Here is a 19,834-nt window from a genome sequence, read left to right as displayed (position 1 = left end):
TGAGAGCAGGAGGAAAGAGACTGGAGGCATGACTTGCAGCAGAACTGTACCTGCTGGCAGAAAGGTTTTCTAAGCTACGTTAGCAAGGGGGACATGGCTGGTGAGGCAAAGAGCATGCTCCAAACTGCTTGCAATTGAATTGTCTAAGTCACCTGAAAGAATCTGCACCTAGCCTCTTGCTTATCAAGTGTACTCCCTAGGGGAGCTGATTAAGGAAGGAAAGAAATAGGATATAGATCCACACACCGTGAGGTGTGAACATCTGCCTAATAAAGCCTTTGTTGAAGCCATGCCTATTAACCTTTAATTTCCATGTCCCTGCATATAGTAAAAACTTGGCTATGCAGATCCTTCAGAGAATGGGGTGGAGTCTGGAGAGCTATGAATAAACAGTGAAGCTTTTAAACAATTAACTATTCTGGAAGGAAATCATTCTGAAATTTGTTTTTCCTTTATATACAAATGTATAGAATACGATTTTCATGAAGACCTAATCATTGCAAATATCGGTCACAGTGGTCGGCTGTGATGATGCCCTGAGGCCCAGTGAGAGGCTAGGACACATTTTCCCTATGACGTTAAATGGTTCTAGACTCCTGTGCCCTTTTAAGTTTTTTTTCTCTCTCTCATGTCAATTTCTTTGGCTCCTCCCTCACAGATACATTGTTAGTGGTCACAATTTCCTATTATTAAGAAATTTTTTAATGCTTCTCTTAATTCGCTATTTCTCATTGGACATGGGCATAGATGATATATTGCCAAATTTCTTGTGCAGAGACTCTCCTATGAATCAAGTTCACGAGCTTTGCTGCATAGACTTGGGGACATCTATTTTGCCTGCTCAAAGGCATTTTTTACTCACAGATATGTTCCAAATAGCTGAGATTACTTGGGAGCTGAGCTCTTGTTTATTGAGATTTTGTTACTGTTTTATAGTTGGTTACAGAGTGAATAGTTAATTCTCATACTATCAAGCAGAGTAGTGGTTGCTGTGGTGCAAGACCTCAAACGCCCCCTGTCAGGACTAAGCTACTCTTTCCGCCAGCAGCTGACAGTATTGGCTGCTTAAAGCTCACAGCTGAGTTTCCCTCTGGGCGTTGCTCTAGCCAAAGGGAGCTGCTTCGTCCAAGGTTATGCTCCCTCCCCAGGTGCAGCCCACATCCAATGACCAGTTTCTGTGAGTGTACAAAGGCCTAGGCTTCTTGCCTGGACTTGAGACAACTTTGAAAGGCCATCCCAGTCCAGAACATTCTATGGGATTGGCTGAAGCCTTTGTTACAATTGCATCACAGCTCAACTTCTCCTCCTGCCCGATCCTGCTTCCCTCACCCCCTTGCAGGTGTTGCTCCTGAGAGAATTCCCTTCGAACCTCCTCCAGGCACACTCTCTCTTGGAGTCTGTTTCCCAGGGAACCCACCTTCAGTGAGGCAGTAATGAGTTCCTAGACCGACTGCAGCCTGGCTAGTTTTGTCCTTCATGGTTCCATGACGTGCACATTTATGTGTTAGCATAGTACCTCTATCTTGCCCCCGTTCTGCTCCAACTTCTTGATTTCCTTGTTTTCTATAGCATTCCTTCTTTGAGGGCAGATTTTGAAGTTTACTACTTGAGTCATACAAATTAGGCTTCTAAAGATACGTTATAGGATGACATTGACTCAGATATCCATCTTTATTGAAGAGGTTTTACGTTTTGTTTACAGCCTATGAAGTATCAAGGATTTTTTAATTTTATTTCTTCAACATTAGAAACATTCTCTTTGATCCTCCTTTTTGTTTTCAATATTCTTTTAAACCAAAGTTTATGCTCCAAAAGAAAAGAATATTCATAATAATATATTTTTCTACTGTGGCCTTCTTCAAATTCCCTAGCTCTCATTTTTCGCTGCTAAAACTGAGACAAGTATTATATATCTTCATCTACTTTTTTTTATTTAATGTCTCCATCCTACTATTTTGACAGCTTGCTCTGATAATCTCCCTACCCCATTAATTATTTTATTTTATTGAGACATAGTTAACAGTCCTACCCTATTAATTCTACCTGGAAGTTTCTAGTCTTAAAACTATTTATTTATTTATTTTAAAGATTTTATTTTTACTTTTTCTCCCCAAAGCCCCTGGTACATAGTTGTATATTTTTAGTTGCGGGTCCTTCTAGTTGTGGCATGTGGGATGCCGCCTCAGCATGGCCTGACGAGCAGTGCCATGTCCGTGCCCAGGATCTGAACCGGCGAAACCCTGGGCTGCCACAGCAGAGCCCTCAAACTTAACCACTCAGCCACGGGCCGGCTCCGAGTCTTAAACTATTTCAATAGCCTGGTTAACCAAGTTGAATGCAGGGATTAGAACAACCATAGAAAAAATCCCAAGCATGCTAATGTAGCACAAATTTTAATTTAATTAAATCATGTTTAAACAAAAACTGTATCACTAATCAAAACCAGCATACTTTAAACTAATGTTACCTATTTCACAGACTAATCGTAGACTTGGAAGGGACTTTAGAGATCATCCAATTCAAACACCTCGTTCTACAGATGAAGCCCAGAGGAGAAGTGAATTCCCCAGAGTATGGTGACAAAAGCTGACATCTGAAGGTAGGTCTCTTGACTATTGATTCAGAAATCTTGCTACTTTACCACATAACCACTGAATTCCTTTTGCTTTCTCTCCAAATCCCCCCATGAATCCAGAGCATTTTCTTGACTCAATACTTTGGAGACCACAGTTATTTTAACTTCATTGCTCTTTCAACCTCAAGTGGGTTTTTGGCATTCCCACTTCCTAATTAGTTTATGCAATCCATCAGCATAATTTACCCAGCACAAGTTAGCTTGGGTGAGAAAATATTTAGGCACTCTCATCAATATTAATTTTTTTTAAAAGAATAACCTGATAAGACCTTTTCATAAGGTCTGCTTTAACTCAGTGTGCTAAAATAATTATCAGAAAATGTGCACGTTCCTTTTGTAAAGTGCATCACAAAATATGCTTCTTTGTGTGGATTTTAGCCTCCCTTGTGGTAGGACGAAACTCTCATTCTGATCAAAAAGTATGTGCAAATAGGTTCACTTCTATATACTTAGGCTCTGTCTAAAATAAATTGGTTAACTAAATGAGTAACAAATGAACATCCAATTATACAAATATTCATCATGGAAAGTCATCAGGGTGAGCTTTCAACTTGAATAAGAGTCTTAGAATTATTCTAGAAAGATAAGAGTGGTGCCAAGTAGTGGGAGCAGGGACTCTGATTCTATTTCACAAGTATTTTCCTTTCATATCTCTGGTCTTTGTCAATCTCTTTAAAGTTAGCAAAGCAGACAGGCAATCGACAGTTTCTTGCAGTAAATTATTTTGCTTAGAAATCTTGCATAGCAGGTATGGCCTGACTTAGCTGGAAATGATAAACTAGCAATGTTGTTATTCAAGTTAAAAGGACCTGAAGGAGCATAAAGCTACCTGCCACGTTGTCATGGTATCTCCTTAAGAGAGTGATAAAGAACTTCAGTTTGGGGAAGCAGGGGGCTGCAATGTTTCATCTGGCCTTCAGCACGACATGAAGAACTAGAGTTCTCCAAAGCCTTCCATTTGGGTAAGACTACCCAGAAAGGAAACCAAACCCAGTCTTGACGTGACCTATCACTCCATTCTCTAGCAACATCTTCAAAGGTATCACAGATCTACAAAAGTTTCAGTTATAGAAATGTTTCCCAGTTCCCTGGCTTCTTATGAAAGTGTTCTCACGTGCTTGGTGTAGGTGAATGTGGCCTTCCTTCTTATATTTGCCTAAAGTGAATGGACCACACCAGGATGAACCACGTCCCTACCACGGGTTTGGTAGGTGCTGATACCAGTGGCACCGTGGGCATTTGTTTTGTCATCATACTGCCTCTCTGGAGGCAGCCCATCTCATTTAGAAATTCTTGATCCTCCTTCCGTACTAACCCCACCACCACCAACAGCAACAACCTCCTGGCATTCTTTACTGGGGCACTGAGATTCAGGCTGAGACCTGCTTCCTTACAAAGGATTTATTTCCTTCCTATCTGGCATACCCCAGGTAGAAATCACATTTCATAATGTTTTTCTCCTTTTGTTCTCAGATGTTCTAAGTGAGCTGCCTGCAGTGCGTGTCAACATTGGAACACCTGGGGCAGAGCTGGCTCCCAGAACAACAGGGGAGACTTGCCAACAAGCTTGCTTAGGATTTCTTTGCAGTGGAAATTTGGGGACTGGGGCCTGTTTGGAAATACCAGAGATAACTTGAAAAAAAAAAAGTCAATGTTTCCTATTAGAACAAGACAGAAAACCACACAGATCATTTTCAAGAAGCCAAGCTTTTGACTAGATGTGACAGGAAACGGTTTAGAAGAGGTTATAGGTCACTGCCCCCTTTTTGTCGAGTGTACTTTGGCTTTGTTTTCTTGGTCATGATTGGAAAGGGATCTTCCATGAAGATGTTGATTGATAATAACTTGGGGTCCAGGATCAACTCTTGAGGGAAGTGAAAAAGCTACCAAATCTGTGTAGAGTAAGAACTCCTTCCCTCTCTTTATCGTTTCAATCACTAAGTATGTTGATTCATTAAAGTCCAAACTTTTGCTGGCACCATCTTGGCGGCTCATGCCCTGCCTCGGCCTCTCATGGTCACCTCCACAAAAGCTATGTATGAGTCAGCTGAAATGAGAAAGAGTAAAGAGGTGTGTTTCTGGCTCCTCCACTCAAGACTCTGAGCAATGAACAACTGCAAACAAAGTCTTTCAACCCGAAACTCTCAAGGGCAGGGTGTGGGAAGGTGTGCAGCACAGTGCGTGTTCAGCAGGTCGGACATGTGTACTTTCCTTTCATTTAATAATCAGAAAAGAATGAACTCTCCCCACTGAACTGCAATCCAGCTTCTGATGCTCCTTGTGGAAAATGCCACTAAGACAACACCAAGCTTCAAAACCCTTGTGTTTTCTGGCTAAGGATAAAGAGTTCCCTCTTCCCCTACAGTGATTTTTTTTCCCTTAGTAGCTCACGTTCTAGAATGTTTATTAATTAAATTTGCCTTCTCAGGTTGATTTTGTAGAAAAAATTTTTTCACACATTGAAGCCAAGCATCTGCACACACATTGGTTGACAGTCCGTTGACAGCCAAAGACACAGACAGAAAAGCCCTTTGCCTCCATGCTGCGTAGTGCACAGCCCTACCTTTCATGCAATTCTTCCATAACTGGAAGAAGTTATCTGCCGGCTAACAGAGAAGACATCACTCCTCTCATACGTCTGTGGAATGTTGCTAGGTAAGAAATAAGGATTGTTCATCCCAAGCCTGGGGAGTCTAGTCGTCTGCCTCTCATGAAGGACCAGCAAATATTTTTTAGAAACTCTGGATTGTTTTCCTTGATGTGAGGCTAAAAAATCTGGAAAAACATTATGAAATGTGATTTCTGTCTAGTTGGCAGTGAGGGATGGTGTGGTATTAGATTAAAACGCACGCACACAAACACAACTCTGTGGAGACAAGTCGTAACCTCTATCTTGGAACCCCTGGTTAAATCCCAGGAGACAAAGGAAGAGAGGCCGCACAGAGTGGGGTTTCAGCACGTGCACCCGAGGCAGGCTGCCTGGGTTCAGATCCCAGCTCCTTCACTTACCGAGCGTGAGACGTTGGGCAGATTAGCGATCTCTTTGTGCTTCAGTTACTCCATCTGTAAAATGGGGGCAATAGTAATCCCCACCTCATAAGGTTGCTAGGAGGATTAAATTAATCTTTGTAAAGTGCTTAGAAGTGTGCCTGGCACATTGTAAGCTCTGTATAGATGTTTGTTAAAAAATAAACATGTATGTTACAACTGTCTTAGTTTGCTGGGGCTGCTCTAACAATACCACAGACTAGGTGGCTTCAAAACAGAAATGTATCATCTCAGAGTTGTGGAGGCTGCACGTCTGAGATGCACGTGTCCTCAGGATTGGTTCCTTCTGAGCGCCATGAGAGAATGATCTGTTCCAGGCTCTGTCCTTGGCTTACAAATGATCATCTTCTCCCTGTGTTTTCACACCATCTTCTTTCTGTACGTATCTGTGTCCAAATTTCCCCTTCTGATAAGGACGCCAGTAGCATTGGATTAGGGACCACCCTGATGACTTCATTTTAACTTAATCACTTCTGTAAAGATTCTATCATCAAATATAGTCACATTCTAAGGTACTGGGGGGTCAGGACTTCAACATATGAATTTTTAGGGTCACGCAGTTCAGCCCCTAAGAACAATTTTAACATGGCCTCCTCTGTCTCCAGAGGGACTGCATTGAGTTGAAGTAGCCACATGTAACAGCAGCTACCAAACCACACGGAAGGTGGCTCTTTTTGCTGCATGTTTCTGCTTTAAGCCAAATATATTCATTTATGAAACTCTTATTTAAAACTATACTTAAAGCCGGTGCTTCTCCTGGGAGCTTGATGCGTTCAATAAGCCCAGACTATTTCTTCAGAGCAGCACATTTCTTAAGTGTCAAGTTTGGCTTATTTAATTCGTCCAGAGTTCACTTTTTAGTTTATTGAATTCTCCCTAGTTCCAGTGTCCGTTCACTAAAATCTATCAATGTTTATTAGATTTCGATGGTGTTGCTTATAATCCTTCATCTTTCCAGAGTAGGAGTCTTAATCTTTAAGATTGCTTGCATACACTCAACAAGTTTTTTGAATAATTTAACACTTTTGTTTCTAGTTCTTCATGACACGTCTTCATGGGTGAAATGCAAAACACTCTGTACCGTGCCGTACTTGCAAAGGCTTCAGCTTATGTATGACTGACATGTTAGTGTCACCCAGACAAAAAAGATGTAATGTAATGGGGAAGGAAAACCAGAGAAACATCACAGGATTAAGCAATTTTAGAAGTAGTAAGAAACATAAGATCCAAGTATAAGTTAGGATGAATTGAAAGGAAATTTTAAAAGTCAGTAAACCTGGGACACAGCTGATTAGGTTTTGAGCTTCTTAAGAGCAGTACCATTGTCTTAGACTGCTCTTTTTAAAATCCTCTGTGATAACTAACATAACTCTGGACATCCATTAGTGCTCAATGAATACTGGTGCATTAAAAATATTTGATGTCTCCATCAAAGGCAGTACAAGTTGAAAATATAAATAGACTCACAAAATAAGCTCAGAAGTAGAGGCTTGTCTCTTAAAGTATCGTTTACTCAAAGGGAAAAAAATCCAAAATAGTCTCATATAAGTGAGGAACAATCTACTTGATTTGAGATGATAGTTTAACCTTCCTGATTTAGACATAAGAAGAGAGAACAAGAAACCACAGAGCTTAGAGGGACATTCACCTAGACAAAAGCCCTCATTTCACAGATGTACAAACGGAGGCTCAGAAGTATTAACTTGTCCCAGATCACACAATTAACTGGATACCAAGCCGTTAACCTGATTTCCATGTTCTATGCTTCCTCTCTTTCTCCTGATTTATTTAGTAAATAAATAATTTAAAATATACTTCAGTTTCCTGATGTATACAATGAAGCAAGAGGGAAAAGAACTGCTAGAAGTGGAAAGCATGCACGGTGACTAAGAGGTAGAAGCGCCCCGGTGTTGATCGACGGGTGAGTGGAGAAACCAAATGTGGTCTACACAATACAATGGAATATTATTCAACCTGAAAAAGGCATGAGATCTTTGACACATGCTGTAACATGGACATTATGTTAAATGAAATAAGCCAGTCACAAAACAACAAATACCTTAAAATTCCATTTATATGGGGTTCCTAGAGTAGTCAAATCTGTAGAAACAGAAAGTAGAATGGTGGTTGCCAGGGGCTGAGAAGAATGGGTGCAATTTCGGTTTCGCAAGATGGAAACATTCTGGAGATTGGCTGCACATCAGCGTGAATATACCTAACACTGCTGAACTGTGCACGTGGAAATGGTTAAAAGAGGGTAACTTCCATGTTTTATGGTTTTACCACAATTAAAAGAAACAAACAAATAAAAAGGAGAGACAAACACAAAATGACAAGAGAGAAAAAGACAAAGAAGGCACAGCACCAGAGAAAGAGCAAGAGGAAAGAGCAAACATCAGTATGGTTTTACCAGCCATGGAGATCCCCACCACCCAAACCTCTCCACCCCCCAAATCAAGCCTTCTGTTCTGATTCTTAGTTCCATTCACTGTACTTTTCCATCTGCTTACCAAAATCACTCTGATGTTCATACCGGAAGTCTCTGCTCTGCTGTCAAATTCCTCATCCCAATTTCGAAACACACACACACACACACACACACACACACACACCATGGTAGGCCAAAATCCTCCTCCAGTTCTGCAGTCCTCTTCTCTCCAGGGTTGACCAAAGCCAGAACCTTTGTCATCTCTTTTACTCTCTAGGTGGCCAAGGGCCAGAACTAAACCAATTTGTGAACATAAAACTTATTTCAGGACCCTCACTCTCCTTCTCCTTGCTTTGGCTGCTCAGCACCCTCATGCAGCTCCCAGGCAGACAAGAGGCATCCATTGTACTTAACCCAGTGATTCCTGCATCAGTGCCCTTGCTTTGCATAACTTTCTCTACTTGGTTCATGCACTATGTCCCTCCTTCTGTCTCTACACCACGCCACACCCCACTCCCCACTAGTGTCATCATCACTCCTACATACTCTTCAAATTTGCTTTCAGGCAGCTATCATGCTAAAAATAAAATCAGACTACAGAATCCATACTGTAGCAGTATGGAAAGATAACAGTTTATTAATATGTGTTAATCTCTTGGGGAATATTTGCTTTGTAGTGGGTTACAATGCACACGGCCATCTGTTTAATGGTGAAATTTTAGCTATCAGACACAGGTCTTTGGGAAGGTGACGTTAGGGTAGCAAGGCCTTTGAGATAGACCCTGAAAGGACAGTGAGCTCTGCCTCTTCTTTCCTGCTTTCCCGCTCCTGAGACAGCTGCCCTTGTCCCTTGATAGTGTCTCCTTAGATGGAAGCACTTGCAATGTTTTGGTGCTTGGCTCTATAGTCAGAGAGTTAAAATGACAAACTTCCTACTTTTGAGTAGTTTATAATCCATATTTACTGACTTGCCTAGATGTTTGTTCAGGTGGTCAATTCTGAAAAATTCTCATTGGGAGACTTCAAAAGAATGGCCAGTTAAAACATAATTCTTAAATTCCTGGTAAATAAAGTTTCAGCCTCTTCCTCACGGAAACTTTCCCAAACCGACTGCTTTTGCATAAGATTCAAATTCTTGTTTGAGTGCTGTCTTTTAAAATTTCCTCTATGTTCTGTTGGAGACGCTAGTGAGTAGCGATATATGGTAAAAAAAAAAAATTGCTAGGGAAGGTGGAAGAGAAATGAAGAGTAGAAGTAATACGGAATTATCAGCTCATTATTTTACTGAAGGCCAACTTGGCAGAAGTAATTTTTTTGAACTATGTGTTTCTAGTATGACTGAGCACACGTGGATTGTGGAGGTGAACCCCCGAAAGTAAACTCCTCACTGAAAGCATTTCAACGAACGTCACATATATCCTTCTAAATTACCAAAAGAAGCTCAAGCACTGGCGTTAATTCGTAGTTGGCCTCACGCTTGATGAGGAGCTTCGCTAGTCATCCTGAAGGCAGGAATATGAAGATGTGGGGCTCCCTCTATGCCTTTTTAATGATAGCTCATCTTCTATTCTCCGGTGAGACACCCAAATATCTCAGCGTCAAGTCTTTGTCCTAATGAATGAACTTTCCCTTCTCACTCACCTTGAGTTGTGACAATCAAAGATCAGATAATGTTTACTATTTTTAACTGCACTTGGCTTAGGGGATCCCGCCCTCCATTTTTCCTTGTATTGCTCTTTCCCGGAAGTGTCGTGCCAAAATAAAGCAAGAATCGCTTCGATAGCATATTTAAAGCCACCCCATGTTCCTAGCACCAGTATAAAGCTGCAGAAAGCTTAAAATAAGCATTTGTTTTCTAAGGAAGAAGAGTTCAAATAAACCATCTCTCTAACACAGGCTGCAATCAAACATGTAAAAAAAGATGTGTTTGCTAATAAACCACTGAAGCCACACAGCCATGCTAGCTATTAAGGTGCCTGATAGCCAGAATGTCTCCAAAAGGCAAATCCAGTTCTCTAAGAAGAGGAGTTGAGTTAACATTCTGGGTAATCCAATACCGCTTCCAGTAATTCTGCTTTTTTTCTGCTTTCAGCCATTTTATTTTTGTCCTTTGCTTATCATTTGGAATGATGACTCATATTTGCTATTGGGCAGTTTCCTTTGACTACGCAACTTTCATTTTAGACTTAAGGCCCGCTGCACCCTTTCCAATAGTAGAAGATTCTTTTTCTCAGGCACATGTTATGGCAAATCCTAGAGAACATAAACCTAAGTAAGTCTTATTTATAAACAAGTTACCTCCTTTCATCTCCCCAAAAGATTTTTTTTCCCTTTAAATACACTTTAACAAAAAAGAAATACCACAGTCTTCCCAAGGGCTAAAATCTTATTTATCCTGTATTTCAACTATTTTTTTAATCAACTTTTAGTGGACTAAGTAAAGCCTGGCTATTGGGGGCCAGGAAAGAAAATGCGTCTCCTGGGATCCCTCTAAACTTCATTAACTAACACTTTGCTAGGGATGGACCCTAAAGGAATTTAATTAATTTTCTTCTGCCAAAACCAATGTTTTATTCTTCGTCTTTGAAAGGAAGAGTAAAATAGAAATAACAGAGATTTCTATCAAGATTTCTTAAATGTCAAGCATTGGAATGTCTACGTTTGCATTATATTTTACAGTTGTTGTCATCATCACATTGAAAAATACTTATTTAGCCGTTAAGTCTGTTTGGTGCTGTGGTAAGCAGTGTATAAAGAGAACTACATAAAAACAATTCCCATTTCGCTGGGTGGAAAAGGGAAGCTAAGACTGAGGCACAACGTGAAGAATATCAATTTGTTCCAGTGGGTAGGGAATTATAGAGATCAAGAAAAATAGGGGTTTTTCCCTTTTGTTTTCACAGTTCAATTTGTTAAAAAGCAAAATAATCATACAACTATAAAAGAAAACTTATAGATCATCCAGGCCAACCCTTTTATTTTATAGATCAGAATACTGCATAGGAGAGAGGCAAAGCGACTTGCCCAAAGTTACAGAAAATTCAAGACATACTCAGGATTATAACCCAGGTTTCCTAAGTCCAAATTTAGTATTCTTTCCTTTGCATTGTTTTGCCACAATGTTTTTGAAAATGTGTTAATAAGTTGTTTATAGATGCTATCCCAGCAAAGATTCAAAAATTTTAAAGTTAGAAGTTAGAGGATTAGTTTAAGAGGAGAACAAGGCAAAGATCAGAGCAAGACTGGAGCAGGTCTAGGAGAAAGAAAAGTTCGAGAGGCAAGTGAAAATGAGGGAGGAACTGCCAGTCTCTCTCACAAATGAGCGAAAACATGCGAGAACACGGCACCGGTTGACAGGACTCCCGGGCTCTGTCTCATTAGCTCTGGAGCCGTGGATCAGTTACTTAATATCTTCGTTCCTTCATGGCTAAGGCAAAAGAGCTGAACTGAATTCGCTCTGAGGGTTACCTGCCCTCCCATGTTACAATTCTATTATTTGATGGCACCAAAACATAGGTAGTTCTGGAAAGAGAATCCTATACTGTTACGGGAGAATGTGTAAGCTTCCCGCAGGGTCGTGTGTGATAAGGTGGTAGTACTGAGCCAAGAAGAAGGATCTCTTTCGCTAAAGACCTCAGAAACTCAGAAAAGCAGGAATCTCAGTTACATCTTTACCATTTAGGAGGATTTGGTTTTGGTGTTTATTCACTTTTGTGTTAGAACTGTGAGAACCAGATTTTTTATTGTTGGCTCTAGGTTCATATATGTATATAAACATAGATATTAATAATTTTAGGACTTATTGGTAAGGGAAGCATTTCTTTCTTTCTTTCTTTTTTACTTACTTTTTACAAAACAATTTATTTGGTTAAATTCTCTCCCCTCTCCTAAGTTCCAAACGTGGGGGAGTCGGTGAGTTCAGGGGCAGGTTCCTCTGGTGGAGGGGATGCGCCTCACTCTTGAATCTTTCCAGGAGAACGCTGTGTTACAGGGTATCGTTCTTGCACTGTCCTTAATTTTAAAAAAAGACAACTAGGTCACACTTGATTGGCTGCTTTCTGTTATGTTTAAAAATGCAGCTACCAGATTGTCCACTCGAGACCAAGTTGATCACTAAAATCAAATTAACGAATTCCTGATCTCAGTTTGGAAACCCCAGGATACAAATCTTTTTTTCCTTGACATGTTAAACAAAACTCAAACTTATGCATGTGATTATTAAAGCAAAAAGTTGCAGTCATAACTCATTTCAGCAAGCTGGCTTAAGGCATATTGAAACAAAGCCACGCACTTTGCACAGCCCATTTCCTCAGGCCCGAGATAAGAGCAATGAACATCTAGCCACATCATCCCAAATATTTGGACACAACCTGCAAAGTTCCGTGAGCTGTCTGTGTGTTTTGGGTTATGCCATTTATATGTTTTGTCTACACAGCACTGAATATCTAGACATTTGGAAACATCCAGATGATGGACTTAAGAATTTTTGTTTTGATGGGATATTTGGCATTATAACCAAGAAGCATTTCCAATCAATAATGTTGACATCATCAGCCTTTGAAAAGGCATATGCTTCGTTTTATTTGAGATTGACCAGAGAGAGTAAAAAAACTCCAAAACCATAACATTTTAATTCAGTTTTATACATTGACTTCCATTTGCAAGAATTATGGTTTGAAATGCCATAAAATATAGAGCAATCAAAATGCCTCTAAAGTTTTTAGAACCTCCTCACTCATTGTCTGCCTGTCTGTTTTTTTCTTTTTTACATTAAAAATTTGATCTTTGCCTTATTGGAACTATGAAGAAATCTAAATCTGAATAGCCCTTTTTATAATACACAGCATTGTTTGTACTTGCAAAATTGGATTAAGAAATCACTGGTATTCTTACACATATTTTTTGCCAAAGAAAATTCAGCATATTTCTGCTTAGCCTTGAAATTTCCACCAACCAGACTGAGCGATTGTGTACCACCCACACTCTTCTCCTTGGCGTCCCCACTTCCCCAGGGAACTCTCAGCTTGAAACGGATGTAACATGCATGAACTCCTCTCGTGCCTTGTTCTGTTACACCTGTCCTGCACGTGAACTAATTCCCCAGCTGTACCACATTATAAGGTCTAGCACTCTACCACATTTGTAAAAATCAAGTAAAACATCTTTTCTATAGCCCCCCTTTCCATCCTGTTCTGTATCCAAAATTATAGACAACAACCTATTTGATGAGAACACCTTTCTTCGTGCCTCCTTTTCTTATTTTTAGGCATCAGATTCCACTTGGGTCATAATTACTTTCTTGAGCATGAACATATTATAAAGCAAGTAATGAAGATAGTTTCCTTCTTTAGTTCTGCAAATACCTGAATTATTCAAAACTCACTCTTCCTTTTCCTCTCCCTTTCAAAACCAACACATATCACACACATACCCCCACACACTCACAGCTTTAAGAAAATAATATAAGAAACTAAATTTTATCATGAATATAATGAGTAAACCTTTCTAATTGGCAGTTCCCTTTTGCTTTACTTATATCCTAGTACTATCCAAAAAGGAAATACAAAATAAATACTTTGTTAATCATCATAGTAAGCAGAAATTTTGAGTTTTAAAATGTTTTTCTTTATCCAAACAATACATGTATATAAGTCAAATAGAATTCAAAAGCTTATTACAAACAAACAAAACTACAATTCACTTCCCCACACCATACCATCTATGAGTTCTTCTCAGTCACTTCTCAGACTCTTACACTTCTTTCTTCTGCTGTTTCTCTGTTTCTTCTAATATTTTCCTCCTCGTTTCTGAATGATTTGCTTATGCTACTTTCTCTTTGTTAGTCACCTTGAGCATTATCTAACTTGCAATGTGGAAGCTGTGAATTTAGCACTCTGACACCCCTACACACCCCCTTTCATTCCTTCCCTTCACTCCTTTCTCTCATTCTCTCAATATAGTTCTATCACAATTTTTGGACAAATGAACATTCTGTGTTTACATTATTATTACCGTGTAAATATTATTCATGAGTGAGCCAAGTAGTATATTACATTAGATTCCGTTTCTTATACAAGTTTGTTTTTCCCTTAATAATTGCCCTTTTTTTTTTTTTTTTTTTTACTGCAACTAATTCTCCCCAACCTCTCCACAGGAACTGTGAAACGCCTTTCAACAGAGTCAGCCATATCAGGTAATCTACTGGTATCATTTTGGGGTTTTGAGGAGACATCTTTCTGGAATCGCTCCATCCTCCCACTCCAGCTAGGGTTAGTTCTTCTTTTCGGCCTCCTGCAAAGTTGCCAGCCTTGCCTTTCCCACTATCCTGAGAGTTGGCCTCCCTTTCTCCAATGTTGGTTCCCTAGTTTCCTGGATTTCTGTCTTCTTTATAATTGGTTTACTCCACCTCTCTGTTAGAATACATCGTCTAGTAGCTTCCTGAGAAAAAGTGAGTGAGAGGCAATTTTTAACAACTTTTTATTTGTAACAGATTATATGAGTGTAATCATATAATTTCCCCAAGATTCTCCTATTCTTAACCTTTTGCCCCTTTACGCACACACACACATACACACACATGACTAAAAATATTTTTTTCTGTACCATTAAAACTAATTTCTATACATAATGGCCCTCTATCCTTAAATATTTGAATATCTATTTCATAAGAATAAAGATATTATCTTATATTTATAGATACATTATCAACTTTGATAAATTTAACATTGATACAATACCTTAATCTACTGTCCATATTCCAATGGATCAATTTTGCCCGTTGATCCAAAAATGTTTTTTATATTATTTTTTTCCCTCCAGTACAGGATCCAGTCTAGAATAAGGCATTGCATTTAGTGGTCATGTCTCTTCAGTCTCCTTTAATCTGGAACATTTCCACTGCCTATCTTTGTCTTTTATGATGCTTTTTTTTTTTCCCCCAGATAAAGCCCGTCTCCCTTTGATTTCAAATAGAATACTCCTTATTTTGTTTCCTGATGTTTCATCGCAGTTAGATGCAAGTTATACATTCCTGGTCAGAAGACAACATAAGTGATGTTGTGTGCTTTTTAGGGCATCACCTCTGGAGACACGTACTGTCCATCCACCCCTCACTGTGATGTTAATTTAGGTCAACCAGTCAAAGAGTTATTCAATTTTTTCTCCACTGGGTAGTTATTTTTTCCTTTGCAATAAGCAATCTATGGGAAGACACTTTAAGACCATGCTACTATCCTCTTCATCGCTGAAATTTCCCCCTAGATTTTGCATCCATTGATGATTCTTGCCTGAACCAATCTTTACTTTGATGGTTGCAAATGGTGATATAATTCCTGCACTTCCTTTGTATTTACCAGTAAGCACACAGCATTCTACTCAAGAAGGGTAAGAGCCCTCCTCTCTCTTCCCATCTATCCATCCATCCGTTCATCCATTCTTCTGTCTACACACCTACCCTCTATCTGTCTATCATTTATCTATCTATCTTTCTGTCTAATCTATCATCTGTCTATTCTTGGTATGAACCACTCATGGATTTTTCTTTTTATTTTTTCCCAATGGTTTATAGTTCATTATTGTTCCTACTCTCTCTTTCTAGAATTCCTATTTTTCAAACTCTGGCATGATCCTCTAATTTTCTTATCTTTTCTCTCTTGTTTTTCACCTCTTGGTCTTTTAATTCTACTTTGGTCCTAGAATCTCCTAATTCTTATATCGACTGTTTTTAATTTTAGCTATCATGTTTTAAATTTTCAAGAGCTCTTTCTCGTTTCTGATTGTTATTTCAAAGATGCAGTAAATACTCTTTTGTCTCTCAGAATATTATTGAATCTGTTTTCTACTCCCTACATTGTTTCTGTTTCTTTTCTCTGAGTTATTTTCCCCCCCAGATTATTTGTTTTTGTCTTTTTGAATATTTGTGTGCCTTTCATGTTGGAGGTGCTCCTCAAATGTTTAGTGATCTTTGACAGATTATATTTAAGAGTGAAGCATGGGCAGGGTTGATTGACTGTTGGCTTCACTGTGATTTGATTCAGTAGGGCCCATTTGTTTCATTCAGATGCCCCTAGTTGTCAGTGTCTATAGATGTTTTTTTCTCTTGAAGTAGTTTCTCCAGGGGAGAATTATCCAATCTTCTGCCTGGGGGAAATTGGGGGCTGGAGGGTGGGTGGAAGGGCAGGGAGTTGAAGGGCTGGTTGGGGGAAGAGGAAGATATAAGCTTGGATGCCGGAGAGCAAAGGAGGTCCTTTCACACACTGCTCACCTACATCCTCCATCAGGCCTATAGTCCTTGCACCCAGAGCCTCCCTCTCTCTTTTGATTTCTTCAAAGACTAAATCTCCATCCCTGTATAGGGTAAGAGAGGAGTAGTCACTTAGCTGGGAGGAGTAATAGAGTACATATGGGGAACTAAATGTTCTCGATACAGACTTTCAACCAGTCTTCAGTCCTCCCCATCTGAAGGTTCACCTGTTGCCTCCAATTCCTGAAATTTCCAGGATTCTAAAGAATGAATTAACTCTCTTCTCATTGCTTTCTGCCATCTGTAGACTTAGGTTTTAGCTTTCTCCACTCTACTAAGTGAGTGATGACTGGTCCTTCTACTTCCCATTATTTAGAAATTTGTGAAATCTTCCAGCCATTGTTGTCTCCTCTCCCATTCCCATTGTACTAGTGTGTTTATGCCATTTTAAATTCCTATTCTGTCATTTTGATGATGTTTCAAGGGAGAATAAAGGTAAAGCCATGAATTTAATCCACCTTGTTAACTAGAATGTAAACAAAAATTCAAATTGGAATGAGAAAAGCAAAATCCAAGATTAGAATTAGTATTCTGGCCACCTGTACTTAATCCTTTCCAATTCAAGTGGAAATGGCTCCTGGGTATGAGTTCTGTGCACGTAAGTTTGTTTTGTGATCAAGGGGAAAGACACGATCCTAAAGGATTAGCGTAGGGGGAAATGTGATGTAGCTGCTCAGGAAAGGCTATTAGAAGAAACTATCCACATCAGATTTCTTTACATAATATGCAAAATTGTATCTCATCTGCACTGACCCACATATCTTTTTGCAAGATGGATCTAGAAAAATGGAACGACTTTAAGAAGACCCAGTAATGGAGATCATCATATGGCTATGATACAAATACATGTCACCATTTTAAATGACAATTCAAATACAACATAGGATAAAGGGATGGACATGATAGGAAATTCAATCAGAAAACAGAACTTAATTTTCACTGTTCAACACCTATTATGGTGCCAGTCATCATACTAGGTGCTTATTTCCTAGTTTTCCTTGCTAGGTTATCATTAATATCCTCAGCAGGAGAAAATGTGTTTTGACAGAAATGCAGACAAACCCAAATTACAATGATGAAACAGGGAAACTGTGGGTGACTCCAAACAGTTATAAAACTGGAGAGTGACCATAAAATATAATCCGCTTAGGGTGCAGTTTGACTTATCTCAGAGGGATTTGCCCAATAAAATAGTACTTAGGTATCTAAGGAAACGATACTTTATGGTTCTACAAGTAACTGAAAATTAAGCAATTTTGCTGAATCAATAGTTTATTTATAAATCTTCACTTTTTGTGTGCGTGAAACCACAGCCAGTTTTCAGGTAAAGCTTCTCTTCTCGAGCAGTGACATAGTGTTGGAAAAGAAAGATCCATTGGATGGTCCACTAAATCAAGGAAAAGAAAATCCACATATTGTTCAGGATTTTAAACTTGATGCTCCATTAAAACGTTACTGAGTCTTAGTTCAATTAAGAAGATCGAGGAAGAAAGGAATATTTTTCCTACACAATTCCTTCACAGAATTTGTTGTCGGTGAGGGGTGGAGGGAAGGGGAATTGTGGAACCCTCCACGATATATTGTTGAAGGAAAAAAGGAGGTCCTGATATGGATTGTAATATCCAGTTTGTGTTTGAAATGGGAGCAATCAGAGCTTCACATGAGGAAAATGCAAACTAAAACAGTAACGAGGGGCCATTTTGCGCACATTAGATTGGAAACAATTTTAAACTCTTACAAGACTAGGTGAGGGCAAACAGGTGGGAAAGTTGCTACCGTGTGTGCTTGATACAGTATAAATCCGAAAAATAACTTTGAAGAGCGTTTTGGCAATAGCTAGTAAAGTTGAAAATAGGCATACTCTGTGACTCAGACCTTCAAGGTTTTCGTTTTATGTCAACTCTTGGTTAACTGAATTATACCAGAAAATAGATTTTTCAGAAATGGTTTATCTCCAGAATCCTTGCCTATCTGAGGCTATCTATTATCTGTGTGTATCTGTTGTCTGAATGACACTGGGTATAGAATTTTTCAGTCAAAACTCTTATCACGCAAAACGCTTAGATACTGCTGTGCTGTTCTCAGATAAAAGTTCCTGCAGAGAAGACTCAAGCCAGTCTAACTCCTTTTCACTGTGTAGGGGGTTTGACCTCTTTTCCAGGAGGCCTGGAGGAATTCTTTTTTATCTTCAGCAGCTTCACCAGTATTCTTCTTAGTGTTAATTATTCTCTATTATTTTTCCCCTGAAATCCTCTGATATGCAAATTGAACGAACCATTTCAGAAGCGTTTCTCTCCGTTGCTGACTACATCTTTGACTTGGTGTCCACGTGTTTATTCTGTAACTTTTTGTTTCTAACACATTTCTTTGTTCTGGGACTGTATTGTCTTCTCAGTTTCTTTCCCTAGGCTTTTCATCTCCTTTAGGACTTTATTCTTTTATTTTGGGATTTCATAGTCTCCCTAATTTCCTCAAGAGTGTGAAGAATATAATATCTAAATATTTTTTCTCTTTCCAGGGTAACTTTTCTTCCAGTTGGGATTCTTTACTGCATTTCTTTCCTTTTGGGGGTCTATGGAGGCCAGACTAACAAGTGTTTGCACAGGTCCCATTCAGCTTGTTTTACCTACTCATCTTTGGCACAGCAATCCTATCCTGGCCTCTTTGCCCCAAAATAATGTAGGCAAATTCTCCTTGACTCCAGACCTTGTTTATTTTGGTGAACATTGTTTATCCCCTCAGAACACGAGTTTAAGGGCTCGTGTGAATGCGTTGTGGTTTTCTTCTATCTTTTAGCTGCCTGTGGGAGCAGGAAGGGGCTTGAAAGGGTTGAGACTTGGAGCAGATGAGGTCATGGAGCTTCATCACCACTCTCTAATGAGCCCTGCATACAGAGGTCATTCTGTTGAGTTGGGAGCAGAGGGTCTGTCCTTGTAGACAAATAGGGCAATGAGGTCCTCTTCAGTTCCAATATGTTTCCCTGTTTCAGGGTTATCAAGCTGGTATATTTTTATGAAAGCATTGGGTGTTTCAGCTTTCAGTCTGGTGTGGCCTAATGTTTCTCCCTCTCACCCACCATACAAAGACTTTAATTGCTGCTTTAAAAAGCAAAACAAACAAACTAAAAACCCCATCTCTCTCACTTTCCACCTGGCCAAAGGGAAAAAGAGGCAAATTCTATGAGTTTTTCTAAATTAGGCTCATGAACTATTTATCTAAGATCAGAGGAAGGGGCTTCAAGTCAGAAGTTGTTTACCTTTTGTCATCTGTATCTCCAGTCTTCATATCACCCAATCTCAGTTAGGTTTTCCAGAATTTTCTCTGACTACTGACTGCCACACTGCATTTCTCTCTTGAGAGAGAAAGTCAAGATTCTACTCCCTGCAGCTTCTTTTAATTTGATAAAGTTTGTGTTATATCT

At 39.3% G+C, this 19,834-nt stretch overlaps 1 long non-coding RNA gene across 1 annotated transcript in view; it reads left to right on the top strand.

Moving 5' to 3' along the window:
- Window positions 1-2,488: 2,488 nt before the first annotated feature.
- Window positions 2,489-19,834, top strand: part of LOC111768292 (uncharacterized) — a 32,651-nt gene continuing 15,305 nt past the window's right edge. The window contains exons 1-2 of the long non-coding RNA XR_011427179.1: window positions 2,489-2,599; window positions 14,266-14,304. This is a non-coding gene — a long non-coding RNA (uncharacterized lncRNA). The remainder of the gene's footprint in view (window positions 2,600-14,265; window positions 14,305-19,834) is intronic.

This window comes from Equus caballus, chromosome 16 (assembly GCF_041296265.1).
Source record: "Equus caballus isolate H_3958 breed thoroughbred chromosome 16, TB-T2T, whole genome shotgun sequence".
Taxonomy (NCBI): Eukaryota; Metazoa; Chordata; class Mammalia; order Perissodactyla; family Equidae; genus Equus; species Equus caballus.
Note: the sequence above shows the minus strand (reverse complement) of the source record. Positions and strands in the feature narration are given on the sequence as shown.